At 43.3% G+C, this 23,976-nt stretch overlaps 1 protein-coding gene across 1 annotated transcript in view; it reads left to right on the top strand.

Annotated features, from left to right (window-relative positions):
- LOC126278325 (ras-responsive element-binding protein 1-like) overlaps positions 1-23,976 on the top strand; it is a 380,719-nt gene that overhangs the window by 269,140 nt on the left and 87,603 nt on the right. The window lies entirely within an intron of this gene.

The raw sequence follows: 23,976 nt of genomic DNA on the forward strand, positions 1-23,976 counted from the left end.
GTTTGTATCATCTCCCTTCTATTAATCAAGTTATTCGATCGCTATACATCCTACATAAAACGCAGACTGTCGAAAGTAAGTAAAGAATTTCCGAAAAAGAGGAATTCGTTAACACTGAATATAAAAGTATATCTTAGGAAGTATTTATTGAGGGTTTTCTTGTGGAGCGTAACCTTCTACGGAAGTGAATGTGGCCGATGTTCTCTTCTTGTCTGTACTACTATTCGTCCATGTTTTACTTGCATAAAACTCTACACTCCTTACGAATACTTCCAGAAAAAGAATTTCGAACACACAAATTTATGGTCACTGTTAAAATATTTCTTTTTCTCAGTAGAGGTCCTGTTGCAATTGCTAGTTCTATATCCCCTGTATTTGGTGATCGTCAGTTATTTTACTGCGTTTACTGATACACGCTTTATAACTTCTATTCAAGACGTAAGCTTGTTCAACTACTGATCCAAGTCGTTTGCCTATTCAGAGGAGATTACAGTGCTATCAGCAATCCTCAAAGTTTTTGTATCTTTTTCCTGAACTTTAATTCATTCTTCCAAAATTCTGTTTGTTCTCCGTTATTTGTTGCTGTATGTTCAGATCGAACAACATGAGGACTGTGTTACAATAGCTCTTCTCAACAGCTGCCTCCCCTTTATTTCCTTGAACTCATAGTTAGAACAACAGTGTGGTTTTTGTGTAGCCGATGTGCATAAACTTTAGTTTTCTGGATTTTATTCGTTAAAAGTGTGATACAGCATGGGAAACAGTTTTTACTGGTCTCTGTTGGTGTATACTGTTTGCTCCATAAGATAATTTACAATGCATTAAATTCTAGTGTTTTTTTGAAAGGTACTGCAAGGATTTGGTGATCTTACTAATAAACGTTACGAACGAAGTTGGTGACTATTCTTTCGGTAAATGATGATACACTGTAACGGTGACACTACGTCACTTCGAAACTGATGGGCCACTCTATTTTGAACACGGTGCCAATGACGATATAAGATGAAACGAGTGTTCCATTAGCGTCAACGGCACATGGGAGTTATTGGAAGTGGGTTATCTATTATAGACACAGCAGCTTTCACCTCGTCGATAACATCACTAGGTTAGATATACTACTGATGGTGTCGTGAAGACATTGTGTGTGTGTGTGTGTGTGTGTGTGTGTGTGTGTGTGAGAGAGAGAGAGAGAGAGAGAGAGAGAGAGATCGTCCCTCTCCATTTTCTTTTTATCCAACATTGTGTGTTGTCTTATCCAGAAATCCAAGACAGTGAAGGAGAACTAGATCTTGCAACAGAATATTATGCTTGGCTCTTCAGTATTTGCGTGTATCTTGTTTAGTTTCATCAGTAATCCCCTGATCTTTTAAGGAATCGAACTGCCATGGATAAAATAGCTTCAAACGTCTGATAGCTTTAAAAATAAGTAAATGTTTTAAATGTTTGACGTTGAGCACGTAAGAGAGAAAAAGTTTAGGAAATGTATGAAATCATGCATAAAGTTTGTCGAAAATCACTAAGTGCTCTCATTGTCACGCAGTGGATGAGTATAGTCTGCATAATTTGCGCACCATTTTCAGCAAAAAGCTGTTTTTTCACGCGTCGTAATGTTTATTACGTCGTATCGCCTGATCTATGCTTCGCACAGTGATATGATTTTGCAAGTACATTCAGTGGTATTTGTAAATACTGTCTGCAGAATATGTTGCTAATAGAGTTAGTAATAAAGATGTAACAAATTAAAGTGTCATACCTGACGCTGAAGTTTTACTACATGAACAGTCAAAATGTAGTAAGCGATGAACTCTCTTCCTTTCATCATTTCTGGGGGAAAGCAGAAAGTAAAGATTTGAAAGTATGTGTAAAGATTTTAGCACGTCACTAAGAGCCCTCATTCTCGAACAGTGGATGAATATAGTCTGGGTATTTGCGCGCAGTGAGTTATGCTACGTCACAACATATACACAGTTTTTAACTGTAATACTTATCTTAATATGCGAAACTTTTAATGTAGATTACATATCTTAATGAGCAGATTATGACACTGTTTCTAATTTTTAAATTCGGGCAGTGATTGTATGAAATATTGAAAATAAAATATTGGTTGCCCCTGGAAGCCATTAGACAGACAACCCGCGTCTGGTATTGTGCGCTGTGAACTGGGGTAGCCATTTAGTAGTATGGAACACAGATATAACAATAAATGCAATGTGTATTCACTCATTCAACGATAGTTTGCCGTGAAACTAGGACTTAATTCGCCAAAAGAACATAACAGAAGGCGGAGCTTTTCGACTTGCACAAATGTTTTCCCTTCTTCGTACGTCACATCTGAAGTAATTATCAGCGCTTATTTCAGTTACAGCGTTGGTGGATAATCTCTGGTTTGCTTAATCTAAAATATTGCGAATAGATGGTAAGTGGACCATCCTCGCTGGATGCCAAGAGATAAGAGCAAGGCGGCGGAATAAAGAAAGGTGGGAGAGCGTCAATAGAACATGTACAGGAGCAACATGTATAAGTACAGATGAGTGCCATAAAGCATAGAAAATAGGTGTCAATGAAAAAATTGGTGTTGGTGGTGAATACGTAGTTTAATTAAATACTTTGCCAAGGGATGTGGCAGTGGGAACAAAGATAGGAGTGTGAGCAAATTCTGTCAAGTTATCTTAGAGGTACGTTAAAGTTGTTGAACGTGGATGGTACTCAGGACAACTGAGAAACTGATAGTGATCTTAACAGCATTACGATAGTCTCATAACCGATCTACAGCTGTAGCTGGTATCTGTTAGATATTTTCTAACTTGGATCGTGAAATGAGTACTTATCTGTGTGAACTAGTGTATTCGACAAACAGTTTTAATCTGCTGGGAAATTTCAAACTTGTGAACACTTCGCTACAGTGTTCTGGCATCTCAGCTATTTCTTGTTCATCCTTCCACTGCCTTGTATCAGGGAGTTGTATTATTCCACATCTAAGGTTGTACTCCACAAACCTCCGTTCGATGCTTGGTGGAGGGTACATTAGCACCAATGTCCTTTACTGCCCTTCATCCTCCGACGGTGGATGGTACAGATGAGGGAAACTTGATGGTACCCATCTATATGAACTCAAATGCGCCAAATTTAAATGACGTGATCATTGTGCGTGATGGATGTTAGAGGGAGTGGTATGTTTCTTTATTGACTAGGTTTGGAGCGTAGGATCTCGGACGTTTGTGTGTAATGCTCTCTGTAATACATAAAGTTTTTACTGTAACATCTCCCACTGCAGTTTGTTACGGATCTCTCTGACGCAGACTAATCAAAGTCTTGACGAATCGACGCAGCCCTTCTTTGAGTCTTCTCCACTAATAGAACTTGGTAAAGCTCCAGGTCGATAAACAGTACTCAAGAATTGCTACTACGATCGTTCTGTAATTTTGAGTCTGCACGTGCCTTTCCCATGGCTATATATTTATAGTAATTTCCCCATAATTCCCCGGCTTGATGTGCCCTACTAGAAGGTTGCGAATGAATGCCGATTGCATCGTCAAGGTACATTGGATCGTTACATCTATATAGGCGCATTACACTATGTTTATTCGTTAAGTATAGGCTCCCAATCTTTGCACCAGATGCTAATCATGTGACAGCATTTCTTCATCTCGTTACAAGTTCCTTGTGCACATCTGAATCTTCTGTGAAGAACCTCAGTGAGCTAAAAATTTTATCCAACTCGGAACCCGCTGTACATTGCATGGTAGCAATACTATCTATTTTCTGTTCTATCGCATGCGCATATTGGATAATGGAGGAATGACTGTCTATTTGCCAATGTACGCACACTAAACTCTCTTATCTTATTTTCATGATACGTACCCAAAATATACACTGTCTGATCAAAAGTATCCGGACTTTATTATTATTTAGCGTATGGCTAATACAGACATATCGTGAAATTATATATATATATATATATATATATATATATATATATATATATATATATATATATATATATAAGAAAATTAAGTTTGTTTTTACAATTGAATATCCAGTCCTTCAATCCAGCGCACTGCATCTGGAGTTGCTAGCAGGAAGTCCCCTTGGCGCCGTTATAGGCTCGAATCCTGCATTCACGGACAATGTGGTGAACAGTCTGGTATAGAGCCCCGCAGTCACAGGCTGGATCAGGCAGCTTCTTCCACTTAAATAGAGCATCTCTCCATCGTCCATGGCCATTACGGATTCTGTTGAGAGTAGTCCAGGACTTGCGTGGTAGGTCGAATCCACTTGGAAGTTTAGCACCTGAGAAGATGTTATGCAGGTGCACATCTGTCACTGCTTCCCACCGAGCTTTCCATTCTTCAAGATGTTTCAAATCCTTAGCAACCATGTCAGCAGCACCGCACAGAGTTGGATGGCGTGATTTCAGTCTCTTACAATTTAAAAGTGTCACGTCGCTATGCACGGGTAGGTCAGAATTCCTGGAGATCTTGTGGAATTCTCTCATAAGGGCAGTACATCTGCGTAGATCAGGAGGCATTATACCGGTTAACAGTGGAAGCCAATAAACTGGAGTAGATCTGACTGCGCCAGATATTATGCGCATTGTTGTATTCAGGTGGGTATCAACAAGCCTTGTATGATGACTGTTCGTCCAAACAGGTGCACAAGACTCAGCACTTGAGTACACCAAGCCCAGAGCTGAAGATCGCAGGGTGGTTGCTGAAGATCCCCAAGTAGTTCCGCATAGGTTATGGAGGATGTTGTTTCGAGTCCTCAACCTCTGAGTTAAGTTAAGAAGGTGTTGTTTGAAGCACAGTGTACGATCCAAGATGGCACGAAGATATTTTTGGTTCCAATTATGACGAAGAATTCTGCCTCTGAAACTTACTTCCAGTTTTACGTTCGCCAACCGATTATTAGATGGAAGACACACTTACGTTTTACTCACACTGGGTTGGAGTCTCCAGATTTTGAAGTAATTATCTAATGCAGACAGGTCATTGGTTAGAATCTCTTCTGTTGTCTTCATTTCCTGGTGTTTTACCAGCCAGGTCATGGGCATAGCAGTATTTTCTGGACGAAGTGTCAGAAGTTGAACAGTAATGGTGAGAGAACTGATGCTTGAGGCAATCCATTGTTCAGTTTCCTCTCCTTACTTATGTTGCTTCCAGTGATTACCTGGAACTTCCGATCGCTTAGCATGCTGTTAATCAGTCGAGCCATTGTTCTGCAGGGTATGATGCGGAGAAGTTTGTAGATAAGGCCTTCCCTCCACACAGCGTCGAAGGCGGCAGTTAGATTAACAAACGCCGCAGATGTTTTCTGCTTAATTTGGTATCCTGACTCTATGAAGGATGTGACAATACTTGGTCGCAGTATCGGGACTCATATTAGCGGACACAGATGTGGGTTGTGTCTTCCCTTCGCTTTTATGACGCTTTGAACTATGTTGGGGACACTTTCAATGAATCTGAAAGTATGTGAAAGAGTGGCAGCGCATATTTGAAGATCCGGGCACAGAGAAGGTAATTATGATGGACGACTGTCTAAAATCATGCCTAAGGTGTTGCATGGGGTTCAGGTCGGGACTCCGGTAGGTCAGTCCATTTCAGGAACGTTGTTGTGCACAAACCATTGCCTCATAGATGATACTTCCTGAAACGCTGCCTTATCATACTCATACTATCAATCAATCAATCCTCTACTGTACGCAATACGCAATACTGTAAAACGTGTTTGTATCCTCCCGCATTTAGCGTTTACGTAAAGTCAATAAGGGGACGACACCATAAACACTAAAATTCCCTCATAATGTAATACCCCTTCCTCCACAATTCACTGTTGCGATTATGTATAATGGCCGATAACATTCTCCATCGATTTGCCAAGCACTAAACCTTCCATTGGATTGGTACAGGATATAGTGTGATTCATCACTCCAAACCCGATCGTACACTATTCAGTGGCATCGCTCTGGACTACAGAAATGGGTGGTTTACAAGCTGGCTGTTGTGGCCGAGCGGTTCTAGGCGCTTCAGTCTGGAACCGCGCGCGACCGCTAAGGTCGCAGGTTCGAATCCTGCCTCGGGCATGGATGTGTGTGATGTCCTTAGGTTAGTTAGGTTTAATTAGTTCTAATTTCTAGAGGACTGATGACCTCAGATGTTAAGTCCCATAGTGCTCAGTTGAACCATTTTGTGGCTTGCAAGGTGCTCCTCTACCATTAATACTCAGTTTCTTTTAACTCCCTGCTCATGGTCACTGCGCTAACTGGACCGCTGGTAGCTCTTTAGTACTCATCAGTGATTCGTTCCGCTGATTTCATGGGATTTTTTTTTTTGCAAAAACCGTCCGCAATGCCTTACGGTTCCTATCGTCAGTATATATGTTCTTCCTGATCATGTTTTAGTCTTGGTTGGTGCTTCGAATTTCCACTTCACAGTTACATCGCTAGCAGACGACTTGGGAAGCTTTATAGGGGTTGAAATGTCAGTGGTGGGTTTGTTACTCTGGTGACATCCAGTGACCTAACTAACATAAGCACATCACACATATCCATGCCCGAGGCAGGATTCGAACCTGTGACCGTAGCGGTCGTGCGGTTCCAGACTGAAGCGCCTAGAACCGCTCGGCCACACCGGCCGGCTTACATAGTGGTATCCGGATATCTACATCTACATCCATACTCCGCAAGCCACTTGACGGCGTGTGGCGGAGGGTACTTTGAGTACCTCTATCGGTTCTCCCTTCTATTCCAGTCTCGTATTGTTCGTGGGAAGAAAGATTGTTGGTATGCCTCTGTGTGGGTTCCAGTCCCTCTGATTTTGTCTTCATGGTGGGAGCAATATACTGCTCGACTCCTCGGTGAAGGTACGTTCTCGAAACTTCAAGAAAAGCCCATACCGAGCTACTGAGCGTCTCTCCCGCAGAGTCTTCCATTGGAGTTTATCTATCATCTGCGTAACGCTTTCGCGATTACTAAATGATGCTGTAACGAAGCGCGCTGCTCTCCGTTAGATCTTCTCTCTCTCTTCTATCAACCCATCTGGTACGGATCCCACACTGGTGAGCAGTATTCAAGCAGTGGGCGAACAAGTGTACTGTAACCTACTTCATTTGTTTCCGGATTGCATTTCCTTAGGATTCTTCCAATGAATCTCAGTCTGGCATCTGCTTTACCGGCGATCAACTTTATATGATCATTCCATTTTAAATGACTCCTAATGCCTCCTCCCAGATAATTTATGGAATTGACTGCTTCCATCTGCTGACTTGCTATATTGTAGCTAAATGATAAAGGGTCTTTCTTTCTATGTATTCGCAGCACATTACACTTGTCTACATTGAGATTCAATTGCCATTCATTGCACCATGCGTCAATTCGTTGCAGATCCTTCTGCATTTCAGTACAATTTTCCATTGTTACAACCTCTCGATATGCTACAGCATCATCCGCAAAAAGCCTCAGTGAACTTCCTATGTTATCCACAAGGTCATTTTCTGTATATTGTGAATAGCAACGGTCCTACGACACTCCCCTGCGGCACACCTGAAATCACTGCTGCTTCGGAAGACTTCTCTCCATTGAGAACGACATGCTGCGTTCTGTTATCTACGAACTCTTCAAACCAATCACACAATTGGTACTTTCGAACAGATAAAGTATGACGGTGGCAGCATAATGACTGCACAGTCTTCTTCGAAAATATATTTCTAAATTTACACGGTACGATTTCTCGAGAACTATGCCGTCTTTCTTTCAAGGATTCCCATTTACGGTCACCACTACTTCTGTAACACTTCCGTACAGAACATATCGACCTGTTGCGATCCTAGCAACGCGACACTGAATTAATTCGTTGTCTGTTGTCATGCCTACTTTGTAAGGAGCGACGATACAATGGAACAATACTCTAGAATTGGTCGCACTAGCTTCCTGTACGTAATTCCGTTTACAGCCACATTGCATTTTCGCACAACTCTTCCAACAAATGTATGTCCTCTTCGCCTTCTCTAATATTAATTTTACGTTATCATTCCATTTCATATAGCTTATTAGTGTTATCCGCACATACTCCCACGATGGGACATCTCAAGATGTTCACTAATGATCTCCCAATTACACAGTATCGGATTCTTTGGCTTTGTTAGAGGCATTATTTTGCGCTTGTCTACATGTAAAGAGAGCTGTCATTCATGTAGTAAGCGAGAATCTTATACAAGCCTTTGTGAAATCACTTAGTATCGTCCAATGACGATACTTCCCTGCATATAACGGCATGGCAATGAACTGTAGATCCTGTTGGACAAATAACTTATGTATTTTGAAAACATTAGTTGTCCTACTATGTATTCTTGGTGGATAGCAAACGCCCTATCACAGTACCATGAGATAAGCTGAAAGCTACCCTGGTCGTTAAAAATGAGGTACTAATATTGGCTATCTAGTTCAAAATGGTTTAAATGGCTCTGAGCACTATGGGACTTAACATCTGAGGTCATCAGTCCCCTAGAACTTAGAACTACTTAAACCTAACTAACCTCTGAACATCATACACATCCTTGCCCGAGGCAGGGTTCGAACCAGCGACCGTAGCGTTCGTGCGGTTCCAGACTGAAGCGCCTAGAACCGCTCGGCCACACCGACCGGCGGCTATCTAGTCTCCAGTCCAGTCACATATCGCTCAGATATTCTAAATTTCCCAAGCCTGTTGTATTCAGAAACCTTCACGACTTCTTTGGTCTTTCGGTCCTCCGTAGATGGGACACATACAGTAGTTGCATCGGCCCTAAAACGTCGCGTAGGTAGGCAGTCCCGCACGGCATTAGACCAGACCCGACGGATTCGGAATTGTGGAGAACTGGAGGGCGATTATGTGGGAGACGTCTCGCTAAATCCGTAAAAACGCGCGGAGTCTCATCTTCTCTCCCCCCCCCCCCCCCCTCCCCTGTTTTTCCACCCGGAGAGCCGCAACGGTGCCGTCTCCATCGCGTGTGGCCAATTCGGAACGGGATGTTTTACTGCCTATTCATCATCGTATAATTTCCCCTCCGTGCTGAGAGCGAAATTCTCTTAAAAATATAAGGCCGGCCCTGCCGCCCGTCTGTGCGCTAATGTAAACAAAGGAACGGGCGACCAGCACGCGGTCCTCGATACGGAAGACGGTCTCATTTTTCCTTAATGGCCTCGTAACGAGCAGTCAGGGCGGCCGCTTTGATCATAAAAATGAAAACCCCCCAGCAGACGTGGGACGCCTGAACGCTCACTTCTGTACGGAGGTGTGATTTGATCCCATCGTAACACTACAAATCTCCTCGAATGGAGATTATCTTCATGGCGTGCGTAACGTGGGGGAAACATGTTAAGTCTACGTGGACCGAATGACATGTAGCGGGGCCCATTTATGAAGGACATGACATGGGATAACCCTCTCGACTTTGTCACGTAATCCCACTTCCTAAGAGGAAAAGTTTAAAGAGAACATTTTTCTCTTCCAGAGGTTGACAGTAATGACTCAAGAACGATGTACCTTAAGGCCTTGGGTGACACTGGTAAATATACGTGCCACTGGTAGGATAAGGTCGGGTAAGAGTAAGCGACTGGTAAGAGTTCACAACGGCATTTTCTCTTCGTTGGCAACACTGACCGAAAAGAATAACTACATTCAGTTGTCGTTTCTATAGCGACGCCATCACTTGTAATCTTGAAGAGCTCTGCCAGATTTATTGGCTATAGCAGGTGAATGTAAATTTTCGTTTCAAATTGTATATCGTAAGCACTATCTAGGTATGCACTGGAACATAAAATTGTTTGTTAAAGGAATCACCGTTCTGTGAAGAACAAACCACGGCACGACAAACAGCGGAATCTAGCAGTGACTGCCATTAGTAACATTTTTTTTGAACTGCGTGGCGTATCGGTTTAGAGTACGCTGTAAGATGGCGCGAAAGACTCGAGCTGCTTATTCAGCAGTCGGCGCAATCCAAACAGCTGAAAAATCCTTCGATTCAACGGAGTTGCACGGGATTAGGCGAGCGGTCCAGGGTGCTGCAGTCATGGACTGTGCGGCTGGTCCCGGCGGAGGTTCGAGTCCTCCCTCGGGCAGGTGTGTGTGTGTGTTTGTCCTTAGGATAATTTAGGGTAAGTAGTGTATAAGCTTAGGGACTGATGACCTTACCAGTTAAGTCTCGTAAGATTTCAAACACATTTGAACATTTTTGATTCAACGGGAAAATTACTGTTCAATCCGGGCGCTTTCACAGAGGAAGATTTTGTTCCATCAGAAATCACTGAGAGAGCAGAATTTCCAACAATAGAAGAAGGCAAAGGAGTTCAATAGAAGGCTACAGAAAAATGATGCTCCACAGTGACAGATGGTTTATCTATGTAGTCACCAGGAAAAAACCACGAACGTGACACAAACGAAGTTCAGAGTGCTGATGTACGAAAAGGTGCAGTTCTATTCAATATTTATCCACAGCCAAAATTTGATCGACCCACAACAAATAAGAAAATGGCAAAAAAATCTGAGTCTGCGTACAAAAATGCATTGTGAGATAAACAGGCTAAACCAAGAAGCGACAAAATATCAGTAACGAACAACGCAGAATCTCTAGGACTAATCTGGATTTAAACGCACCGTCATCTTCAGGAACAACCAGGTCAAAATCCTAGGAGGGATCTGATGTTTTGCACTGCCCAGGGTGCGGCGAAGAGCACAAGGAATCTATCACGAAAGACTCGATTAAGTGTGATAAATGCTCCCAAGGATGGCATGAAGAATGCACAGTGTATGAAAAGGCGTGGTGAATTTTCTTGTGATTTGTGTTAGTGCGTACTCTTTGGCTATATGTCGCACACTCTTATCAAACGATGCAGCTAAGAGTACGAACGAGCAGTGTCTTACATATATTGACATTTAAAGTTTGTGTTAAAAGTTAGGCAGGTTTAACTGAAGTGCGTACGCTTTCCCGAGTTACCCCTATATATATTATACGCTTTCCCGAGCTACCCCTATATATATTACCTGTATAATGGTTTTACTACTGATTCAGTGGTATGAATATTTACCTCTCCATACCTCATGGTAGACTTAAAAAAACATAATAAATCGATCACTTTTGTTCTTACGCGTTATATATGTTGCGTCAGTGAGCAGCTTTATTCATACCGATTTCAAGTGATCTAAGTGGTTCGACGAAGGAGCACCCTCGTGAAACGGATGATGAAGTTGTGGAGGCAGTGCTAGAGTGGACGTACGTGATGCCAGGACGGAGTTTTAGGGAGCTTGTCAAGAGGTGAACCAAATGCTATAGGTGGGAGGAGAATTGCGTAGAGAAATGATGTTAGTGGCACTGTTGTTTTCCCAATAAAAAGTATAGTTTTAAAAGTTTTCTTTACTTTAAGACTCGTCTGTGTACATCTGTGCTCCGGCTGCGGTACAACGACAACTGATGGCTTGATTACCCCAAAATGGGGAAACAGCCACGCAGATGCTGCTTTATCATCATCAGTTTCATCTTCATCATCTCTCCCTCTCGCTACTGCTAGAGGATAGGCTAGTGTTTTTGTGATCTTCACTCAGACAAATGGTTTGATGCATTTCTCCACGCAGGACTACGCCACGCCAGTCTCTTCTCTCTGCTTAACATCCACGAAGCCTTGCTTACTGCCTTGGTATCTTTCTACAATTTTTTACACCCACACTTCCCTCCTTTCCGATATAGATTTCTTGACGTCTCAGCGTGTAGTGATACCCTGATATCTCAGAATGTGTCTCATCAACTTATCCCTACGTTTAGTTACGCTGTCTAAGCACTTTTCTCCCCATTTGTTCTGTAAAACCGCTTTTCAAATCTTCTTTTCTCTTCTACCATATAAGAGTACACTTCAGAGGGATATTTCCAAAAATGAGTTATTTTATATTTGATGTTACCAACATTCTCTTCTGGATTAGGATTTTATATAATATTGCCAGTCTACATGTTATATTTCCTTTATTTCCTTTACTTCCTCGTCAGTTATCTTGCTGCCCAAGCAGCAATCATTTAAAAACACTATCCATTCCGTTCAACTGAGCTTCTAAGACCTACTCCATGTGTGAAATAATGACAGTGCCATCGGCAAACCTTACAATATTTTATTTCTACTCCCCACTCTCAGTTTTTAATTCCTTTCCCCAAATTTTTCCTCATTTCCCTTTACTGCGGACCCAGATAATTTCTAGTCAGATCTATTTCTAGGCTATTCCTTTATGTCTAGCCATTTCTTTGCATTACGACCTGACTCCTGTACGGCATTTTATGTACATGTGTCGCTTTGAAGGTGCATTCGTTGCCATATTCAGGTGGTACTTCTGATAGGTAACACTTATTGATACATAGTTATAAGACGGGACGTGAGAGCGAAACTTGAGTGATACGGCTCAGAAATTTAATAAAGTGCCATAAAAAACTTCACCTAATGACCTTTCCAAACGTTTGTGAGCAAGGACAAAATCGTCATCCAACATCTAATAACATACGGGTACAGGAAGAAGCAGCCAGAAACCAATTGTCTGTCACGGCGAGCAATACATTCTGACTCGTTTACACAATCGTTATTCCTCTAAAGTATTCTGATGTAATTATGGTTTTCAAAAAGCCTCCGCCTTCTGCAAAACAAAATGTTCCTTTTTTTTTAATTTTTTGTTTGTTGTTATGTATTTCAATATCTATGTGTTATCTTTTGTGTGTCTTTTCATTCACTTAAAATATCCCACAAATAACTGGTTTTCCATTTTATTCCTGTAACTGTGACACATGCATCTGTTCCGTTGTGGTTTCTCAACTGAAAGCGTGCAGTACGTAGTCTTGTGGTTAGTGTTGCTGACTCTCGATCTCGGGGCCCCGGCTTCGATTCCCGGTTGGGTCAGGGATTTTCTCCGCTTGGGTCTATGTGTGTGTGTGTGTGTGTGTGTGTGTGTGTGTGTGTGTGTGTGTGTGTGTGTGTGTGTGTGTGTGTGTGTGTGTGTTGTCCTCATCATCACTTCATCATCACCGACGCGCAAATTGCCGCAGTGGCGCCAACCAAAAAGTCTTGCACCAGGCTTCCGAATTACACATACTCTCATTTCATCTTACCTGTTGGGGTAGGATGTCAAAAGGGCCGACTTGGAGCAGGAGAGGCATCTCAGGACATTTTAATTTCCAGTGTCTATACTTTTACAAATAAATTCATAAAAACTTTGTCAGCATCACCACGAATGATTCAGGATTGACACTCATTGCAATGGAAGTTCGAAAACATAACAAAATAAAAATTTTTTACGTGCGAAATTTCATCATTTTTTCACTTACTAATGGCTGCATTCGTTGCTACAGGTACACTTTTCTTCATAAGTTAAAGAGATTCTTCGATGAATTTTGCACAGCGTACATACCATACCCACAGGTGTATGAAACTCTAGAATTTATTTAATTTATGAAAAAACGAATGAACTGTTATATTTTAAACTTCATGTTTAGAAAAAAACACAAATTTTATAGTTAATTACCTCAATTTTTACCACAGTTTTTAATACATTAGGAAAATTCTAGAGTTTCATACACCTTTAAGTATGGTTTGTATGCTGTGCAAAATTCATCGAAGAATTTCTCTTACTTACGATGAAAAGTGTACCTATAGCAACAAATGCTGCCATTAGTAAGTGAAAAAAATGATGAAATTTCACACCTAAAAAAAATTACTTCGTTATGTTTTAGAACTTCCACTGCTGTGAGTGCGAATTTCTGAATCCTTCCTGGTCATGCTGCCAAAGTTTTATGAATTTATTTGTAAAAGTATAGACACTGGAAATTGAAATGTCCTGTGGTGCCTATCCTGCTCCAAGTCGTCCCGTTTGACGTCCTACCCCCCCCCCCCCCCCCCCCCCAAGCACAGTTGTACTGGCCAGACTGTTGTTATGCACTACAGAACTTGACAGCGAATGGTATGTAAGAAATCGAAAATGACATATTTCTCAGTTCAAAATGTAATTATTCTTGCATAATTTTTTCCAAGAGTATCAACAGTGGCTGGTCTGTACTCGCCTAGATGCATCTTCTCCACTCTTTTGCGGCGAACTCCAGGTGCGCAGATTGTGGGAGCGTGTAGCTAGTTGGCCCTGGAGGCTTGTCCAGTTCTCGCTTTCTGCGCGCCTCGCCTGCCGATAGCCATCGTTAACGTATACGCCCGTCGGCGCGCGGTGCAGCCTCTTGAGTCCCCACTTTCGCTGCATCCCTGTACCAGGCAGCGCTCTGAATCTTCCTTCCGCACCCGGCCTTCCGTGACGTCACGCGAAGCTCACGGCCGTCGGCCTACCGTCTTACCTCGCTCTACACCGACATGCACAGGGTGAATCAAAAAGAATCATCCGATCTTAAAAAAATCATCACTATTACGTTATTTGAGATACGTGATTGAACAACGTACTGTTGGAAAGAGAGTTTTACATGGTTCCCACTAGGTAGCAGCAGTGTGTGTCCACTTCAGTTCTAGTAAGAACTACCGCCCCCGAGTATCTGACACAGAAGTCGAACACATCCGCCATTGTTTCACAAGGAGTCCCCATAAATTCGTTCGCCATGCAGCTCGACAGTTCAACATGCTGCGATGGTCGTCTGGCGGTTGTTCAAAATGGTTCAAATGGCTCTGACCACTATGGGACTTAACTTCTGATGAGTCCCCTAGAACTTAGAAGTACTTAAACCTAACTAACGTAAGGACTGCACACACATCCACGCCCGAGGCAGGATTCGAACCTGCGAGCGTAGCGGTCGCGCGGTTCCAGACTGAAGCGCCTAGAACTGCTCGGCGACACCGGCCGGCTGGCGTGTGTTGCGTCGACGCTTACACATGAGACCATACAAAATTCAGCTATTGCAAGCTCTTCGTGAAGGAGACAAACATCTACATCTACGTGATTACTACATCTACGTACCTAGCAGAGGGTTCAATGAACCACCTTCATGCTGTCTCTCTACCGTTCCACTCTCGTACGGCACTCGGGAAAAACGAGCACTTAAATTTTTCCGTGCGGGCCTTGATTTCTGATATTTTATCGTGACGATCATTTGCTATTTGGGGAGCAAAATAATTGACGATGGTCGAAATAGAGAGGATATAAAATGTAGACTGGCAATGGCAAGGAAAGCGTTTCTGAAGAAGAGAAATTTGTTAACATTGAGTATAGATTTAACTGTCAGGAAGTCGTTTCTGAAAGTATTTATATGGAGTGTAGCCATGTATGGAAGTGAAACATGGACGATAAATAGTTTGGACAAGAAGAGAATAGAACCTTTCGAAGTATGGTGCTATAGAAGAATGCTCAAGATTAGATGGGTAGATCACATAACTAATGGGGAGGTATTGGACAGAATTGAGGAGAAGAGGAGTTTGTGGCACGACTTGACTAGAAGGTATCGGTTGGTAGGACATGTTCTGAGGCATCAAGGGATCACCAATTTAGTACTGGAGGGCAGCGTGGAGGGTAAAAATCGTAGAGGGAGACCAAGAGATGAATACACTAAGCAGATTCAGAAGGATGTAGGTTGAAGTAGGTACTGGGAGATGAAGAAGCTTCCACAGGATAGAGTAGCATGGAGAGCTGCATCAAACAAGCCTCAGGACTGAAGACCACAACAACAACAACGGTACTAACTCTATTCGCAACACTTTTCCATACGGCATCCATATCTGCACTGTATATACCTACAAAAATATGCCATTGTAGGACACATAGTTCAGGATATACACTCCTGGAAATTTAAATAAGAACACCGTGAATTCATTGTCCCAGGAAGGGGAAACTTTATTGACACATTCCTGGGGTCAGATACATCACATGATCACACTGACAGAACCACAGGCACATAGACACAGACAACAGAGCATGCACAATGTCGGCACTAGTACAGTGTATATCCACCTTTCGCAGCAATGGAGGCTGCTATTCTCCCATGGAGACGATCGTAGAGATGCTGGATGTAGTCCTGTGAAACGGCTTGCCATGCCATTTCCACCTGGCGCCTCAGTTGGACCAGCGTTCGTGCTGGACGTGCAGACCGCGTGAGACGACGCTTCATCCAGTCCCAAACATGCTCAATGGGGGAGAGATCCGGAGATCTTGCTGGCCAGGGTAGTTGACTTACACCTTCTAGAGCACGTTGGGTGGCACGGGATACATGCGGACGTGCATTGTCCTGTTGGAACAGCAAGTTCCCTTGCCGGTCTAGGAATGGTAGAACGATGGGTTCGATGACGGTTTGGATGTACCGTGCACTATTCAGTGTCCCCTCGACGATCACCAGAGGTGTACGGCGAGTGTAGGAGATCGCTCCCCACACCATGATGCCGGGTGTTGGGCCTGTGTGCCTCGGTCGTATGCAGTCCTGATTGTGGCGCTCACCTGCACGGCGCCAAACACGCATACGACCATCATTGGCACCAAGGCAGAAGCGACTCTCATCGCTGAAGACGACACGTCTCCATTCGTCCCTCCATTCACGCCTGTCGCGACACCACTGGAGGTGGGCTGCACGATGTTGGGGCGTGAGCGGAAGACGGCCTAACGGTGTGCGGGACCGTAGCCCAGCTTCATGGAGACGTTTGCGAATGGTCCTCGCCGATACCCCAGGAGCAACAGTGTCCCTAATTTGCTGGGAAGTGGCGGTGCGGTCCCCTACGGCACTGCGTAGGATCCTACGGTCTTGGCGTGCATCCGTGCGTCGCTGCGGTCCGGTCCCAGGTCGACTGGCACGTGCACCTTCCGCCGACCACTGGCGACAACATCGATGTACTGTGGAGACCTCACGCCCCACGTGTTGAGCAATTCGGCGGTACGTCCACCCGGCCTCCCGCATGCCCACTATACGCCCTCGCTCAAAGTCCGTCAACTGCACATACGGTTCACGTCCACGCTGTCGCGGCATGCTACCAGTGTTAAAGACTGCGATGGAGCTCCGTATGCCACGGCAAACTGGCTGACACTGACGGCGGCGGTGCACAAATGCTGCGCAGCTAGCGCCATTCGACGGCCAACACCGCGGTTCCTGGTGTGTCCGCTGTGCCGTGCGTGTGATCATTGCTTGTACAGCCCTCTCGCAGTGTCCGGAGCAAGTATGGTGGGTCTGACAGACCGGTGTCAATGTGTTCTTTTTTCCATTTCCAGGAGTGTATGACGTCAAATTTTGAGATGAGTGTGACAGTAGCCACATATATCACTGGATGCACCTCCAAAATTATGGCATTGTACAGCTCATAGGTCATAAACATGGAGTTTCGTGAAATGAGTTACAATCTAGAAAGAAATGCTGAAGGAGTAAGAATCACTAGCTTCCAATTGTGATAAACGTGATAAAGTGAAGAGAGATGGGGGAGGAGAAGGACAGACAGCGAGGGGAAAGTAGGAGGTAGGCACTGATAGAAGGAAGAGGAGAAGGAGGAAATAGACAGGGGCAGGAGAGGGGGAAATAGACAGAGAGAGGGGAGAAGAGGAGATGGTGTAATACACGTTTGGAATAAATACATACCCTGGCAATGCTGGGTACTCAGCTAGTTACAATAGAAAGAAGTGATGCAAAACAAGGAACAGGACGACGAGGGAAACATACTGAGGAAAAATGTGCGCTCTAAAAGAAGATGTGAGAGACGAATGCGAAGTCTGGGGAATTACTGAATCAGAGCATGAGGACAATTTCGGGAGAAATGGAACTAAAAGAACAACATGTGCGCTCGATATGAACAACATGAATATTGACAGAATGACTAGAAGAGTTTGGGAATAGCGGTTAGAAAAGGCAGGCAGCAGATGGGTTGTTGAACCCAGGAAGGATTGGTCGCAATTGGAAATCAAAATGACAGGGAAGGAAAATTGGAGAAGCAAGTTCACACCGACCGATATGCCAGAGGTCAATGACAGAGATGGATACAGGAAAAGGCAATGATGGCGCAGACGGGACATTAGGATACTGAAAATCTCGGAAGAGGAGCTGGAGAGAAGTAGATAAAGGATGAAGAGATTGTGGGAGGGGAAGGGGCTACCTGAACTCCGATAGAGGCCGTAACGAATGAATGAGAAGAATGCCACAGAAAATAGAACTACACTACTGTCCATTGAAATTGCTACACCAAAAAGAAATGCAGATGATAAACAGATATTCATTGGACATATGTATTATACCAGAACTGACATGTGATTACATTTTCACGCAATTTGGGTGCGTAGATGCATAGAAATCAATACCCGGAACAACAACCTCTGGCCGTAATAACGGCCTTGACACGCCTGGGCATTGAGTCAGACAGAGCTTGGATGGCGTGTACAGGCACAGCTACCCATGCAGCTTCAACACGATACCACAGTTTATCAAGAGTAGTGACTGGAGTATTGTGACGAGCCAGTTGCTCGGCCTCCATTGACCAGACGTTTTAAAGTGGTGAGAGATCTGGAGAATGTGTTGGCCAAGACAGCAGTCGAACATTTTCTGTATCCAGAAAGGCCCGTACAGGACCTGCAACTTGCGGTCGTGAATTGTCCTGCTGAAATGTAGGGTTTCGCAGGAATCGAATGAAGGGTAGAGCCACGGGTCGTAACACATGTGAAATGTAACGTCCACTGTTCAAAGTGCCGTCAATGCGAACAAGAGGTGACCGAGACGTGTAACCAATGGCACCCCACAGCATCACGCAGTGTGATACACCAGTATGGCGATGACGATTACACGCTTCCAATGTGCGTTCACCGCGATGTCACCAAACATGGATGCGACCATCATGATGTTGTAAACATCCAAAAAAAATGACGTTTTGCCATTCGTGCTCCCAGATTCGTCGTTGAGTTCATCGTCGCTGGCGCTCCTGCGATGATGCAACGTCAAGGGTAACCGCAGCCATGGTCTCGGAGCTGATAGTCCATGCTGCTGCAAACGTCGTCGAACTGTTCGTGCAGATGGTTGTTGTCTTGCAAAGGTCGCCATCTGTTGACTCAGGGGTCGAGACGTGGCTGCACGATCCATTACAGTCATGCGGATAAGATGCCTGTCATCTCGACTGCTAGTTGTACGAGGCCGTCGGTATCCAGCACGGCGTTCCATATTACCCTCCCGAACCCACCGATTCCATATTCTGCCAACAGTCATTGGATCTCGACCAACGCGAGCAGCAATGTCGCGATACGATAAACCGCAATCGCGATAGGCTACAATCCGACCTTTATCGAAGTCGGAAACGTGATGGTACCCATTTCTCCTCCTTACACGAGGCATCACAACAACGTTTCACTAGGTAATGCGGGTCAACTGCTGTTTGTGTATGAGAAATCGGTTGGAAACTTTCGTCATGTCAGCACGTTGTAGGTGTCGCCACCGGCGCCAACCTTGTGTGAATGCTCTGAAAAGGTAATCATTTGCATACCACGGTATCTTCTTCCTGTCGGTTAAATTTCGCGTCTGTAGCACGTGATCTTCGTAGTGCAGCAATTTTCATGGCCAGTAGTGTACATTATATGTTTTATCGTAGCCTTGCTGGATTACTAAGTGTTCTACATGGTAGAAAGTTTTGTACACTTTAACATTCGTTTTATTTCTTCCTTTTCAAACTGTCGTTATCAAGCTGGCAGAAACAATCCAGAGTGACACACCAGCTTAACAGTGGAGCACCCGTCGCCACGCCCCTCTACAGTTCCCTCACTTTCGTTCTGTCAGTATTCATTTTCAGGCAGACCTCTCTTCCACTTGCCAAGTCTCAAGCGCATCTTGGTAGGAATCCACACACTCGTAGCTATGTTTCGTGCGAGAGACAAACTACGCGTCGTATTGCTCCCACTGTTTTCAAGGAAACGTTTGTCGGCGGTCTCACAGTTTTTAGGCACTGTTTCACTTGTCAAATTATATAATAAATATCATCAGTTTCGCTTTGACGCGCGAGACTATATTAAAATAGTGTCCACTCCAATACCAGTGATATAAGCTTTGTAGCAGTGTACTCTTTGAATCATTCAGATATCTAGCCACTGGTTTGGCAAAAGGACACTGCGAACATTCATTACATTGCCACAAATTCAGAAAATATCATTCTTGCGAAACACAACTAGCTCTTTATACTCATGAAGTAATGAGTTCTATCGACAGGGGATGTCATACTGATTCCATTTTTTTAGATTGCCAGAAGGCTTTCGACACCGTTCCTCACAAGCGTCTTCTAACCAAACTACGGAGTATCGCCTCAGTTGTGCGGCTGGATTCGTTATTTCCTGTCAGAAAGGTCACAGTTCGTAGTAATAAAGGGAAAGTCATCGAGTAAAACAGAAGTAATATCCGGCGTTCCCCAAGGAAGTGATACAGGACCTCTGTTGTTCCTGATCTATATTAACGACATAGGATACAATCTGAGCATCCCTATTAGATTCTTTGCAGATGATGCAGTCATTTACCGTCTTGTAAAGCCATCAGATTTACGAAATGATTTAGACAAGGTATCTGCACTGAACAAAAAGTGGCAGTAGAGTTTAAATAATGGTAAGTATGAAGTCATTCACAAAGTACTAAAAGAAATCCGCTAAATTGCACAATAAATCGCACGCATCTAAAGGCTGCAAATTCAACTAAATACTTAGGGATTACAGTTACGAATAACTTAAATTTGAACAATCACACAGGTAATGTTGTGAGGAAAGCAAACCAAAGACTGCGTTTTGTCGGGAGAACACTTAGAAAGTACAACAGGTCTACTAAATAGACTGCTGATGCAAATCTTGTCCGCGCTCTTCTGGGGTATTGCTGTGCGCTGTGGGATCTGCACCAGATGGGACTGACGGAGGACTTCGAAAAAGTACAAAGAAGGGCAGCTCGTTTTGTATTAGCACGAAATAGGGAACAGAGAGCCACGCACATCATAGATGAATTGGGGTTGGGAATCATTAAAAAAAATGCGTTTTTCGTTGCGGCATGGTCTTCTTGGGAAGTTTCAATCACCAACTTTCTCATACAGTTGCGAAAATATTCTGCTGGCAGCCATCTGCATAGGGACAAATGATCATCATGATAAAATAAGAGAAATCAGAACTCGCACAGGAAGATTTAAGTGCTCGTCTTTCCCGCGCGCCGTTCGAGAGCGGAACGGTAGAGAAATAACTTCAAGGTGGTTCGATAAAAACTCTCCGCCAGGCAGTTAGCTGTGAATGGCAGAGTAATCATGTAGACGTGGTTGTAGACATTAACTGCTCACTGGTGATAGGAAGAAAAGCGCTTCTGGAAAAGAGAAATTGTTAACATCAAACATAAATTTAAGGTAGTCTTTCCCGAAGGTTTTTCTCAGGAGTGCAGCATTGTACGTTAGAGTTTCACGGTAAGTACTGCAAGACGAAACGTGAGGCAGAGAAGTGTGCATTGAAGCTCGGCCTTATGCCCATAACAGAAATATCAGCAACAAGAGAATATTTTTACCCTGTATCGTGTAGATGTGATCAAGGAATCGTCAAGAAAATATAACCTTTTGAAATGTAGTGAGTTATGGAGAGTATGTGATTAGGTCGGATGACAAATGTGGAGGCACGGAAACGAACTGAGGAGGAATGAAAATTATGGCACACCTTGACTGAAAGAGGTTTCGGCTGATAGCGCACATCGTACAATGAACCAGGGGAACCGTGCGAAGCTTTCGCTCTTTTATATTTTTAAATAATGACACTATCTGCAATAAGTGTAGTTGTTGGGACATTTTAAAATGAGCCGGCCGGCGTGGCCGAGCGGTTCTACGCGCTACAGTCTGAAACCGCACGACCGCTAAGATCGCAGGTTCGATTCCGGCCTCGGGCATGGATGTTTGTGATGTCCTTAGGTTAGTTAGGTTTAAGTAGTTCTAAGTTCTAAGGGACTGATGACCTCCCATAGTGCTCAGAGCCATTTGAACCATTTTTGAGCCTTTAAAAATGAACCGAACGACGTGAAATAATAACCATGAATGTATGATGTATCCTTGTACATACATATCCATTGTCCAAAAGTTTGTGTTTGATTAGAAATGTTTGTCCCTTCTTGTACGACGGGCAGAGACAGGGATTGTCGATAGGGCCACATAACCTATAACTTTAACTCCACAAATATTTTCAGTTACAGTAATCACGTTAGCCCGTAGTAGCAATAGGTAAATGACAATTCAAGGCGACAGTGAAAAATATGTTTGTCGTTTAATAAAGTATATTCGTTTAGAAAAGTCAACTCGTATGACGGGCAGAGACAATAGACTACCGCAGTGGTCTTGGTTGTTATCGATGACAATGCTGTATACAAACTAACCAGTTAGTAAGTATCTTACAACAAATACAATGCTATCTGTAATAAGATAATACGAAAAGGAAGTTTCTTATTCGTGATTAATAAGTAGCTTCGTAAAATACAGGTTTGAAGCTGGGCGTAGATGATGGCCTTTTGGCTAGAATAGTTAAAAGTCTTATTAGTCAATAAGTCAATAACGATACGTTTTATTCCTGCAGCTTTAGTATGTGTTGAGAAAAAGGGAAGTTGGCTATTTGTATGTTGTTCTTGTTGCTGCTGTGGTCTTCAGTCCTGAGATTGCTTTGATGCAGCTCACCATGCTACTCTATCCTGTGCAAGCTTCTTCATCTCCCAGTACCTACTGCAACTTACATCCTTCTGAATCTGCTTAGTGTATTCATGTCTTGGACTCCCTCTACGATTTTTACCCTCCACGCTGACCTCCAATACTAAATTCGCGATCCCTAGATGTCTCAGAACATGTCCTACCAACCGATCCCTTCTTCTAGTCAAGTTGTGCCACAAACTCCTCTTCTCCCCAATTCTATTCGATACCTCCTCATTAGTTATGTGACCTACCCATCAAATCTTCAGCATTCTTCTGTAGCACCACATTTCGAAAGCTTCTATTCTCTTCTTGTCTAAGCTATTTATCGTACATGTTTCACTTCCATCCATGGCTACACTCCATACAAATACTTTCAGAAATGGCTTCCTGACATTTAAATCTATACTCGATGTTAACAAATTTTCTTTCTTCAGAAACGCTTTCCTTGCCATTGCCAGTCTACATTTTATATCCTGTCTACTTCTACCATCTTCATTTGTTTTGCTCCCCAAATAGCAAAACTCCTTTACTACTTTAAGTGTCTCATTTCGTAATCTAATTCCATCAGCATCACCCGACTTAATTCGTCTACATTCCATTATCGTTGTTTTGCTTTTGTTGATGTTAAATCTATACCCTCCTTTCAAGACACTGTCCATTCCGTTCAACTGCTCTTCCAAGTCCTTTTCTGTCTCTGACAGAATTACAATGTCATCGGCGAACCTTAAAGTTGTTATTTCTTCTCCATGGATTTTAATACCTACTCCGAACTTTTCATTTGTTTCCTTTACTGCTTGCTCAATATACAGATTGAACAACATCGGTGACAGGTTACAATCCTGTCTCACTTCATTCCCAACCACTGCTTCTCTTTCATACCCCTCGACTCTTATAACTGCCATATGCTTTCTGTACAAATTGTAAATAGCCTTTTGCTCCCTGTATTTTAGCCCTGCCACCTTCAGAATTTGAAAGAGAGTATTCCAATCAACATTGTCAAAAGCTTTCTCTAAGTCTACAAATGCTAGAAACGTAGGTTTGCCTTTCCTTAATCTTTCTTCTAAGATAAGTCGTAGGATCAGTATTGCCTCGCGTGTTCCAGCATTTCTACGGAATCCAAACTGATCTTCCCCGAGGTCGACTTCTTACAGTTTTTCCATTCGTCTGTAAAGAATTCGCGTTAGTATTTTGCAGCTGTGACTTATTAAACTGATAGTTTGGTAATTTTCACACCTGTCAACACCTGCTTTCTTTGGGATCGGAATTATTATATTCTTCTTGAAGTCTGAGGGTATTTCGCCTGTCTCATACATCTTGTTCACTAAATGGTAGAGTTTTGTTAGGCCTGGCTCTCCCAAGGCTGT

This window comes from Schistocerca gregaria, chromosome 6 (genome assembly GCF_023897955.1).
Source record: "Schistocerca gregaria isolate iqSchGreg1 chromosome 6, iqSchGreg1.2, whole genome shotgun sequence".
Taxonomy (NCBI): Eukaryota; Metazoa; Arthropoda; class Insecta; order Orthoptera; family Acrididae; genus Schistocerca; species Schistocerca gregaria.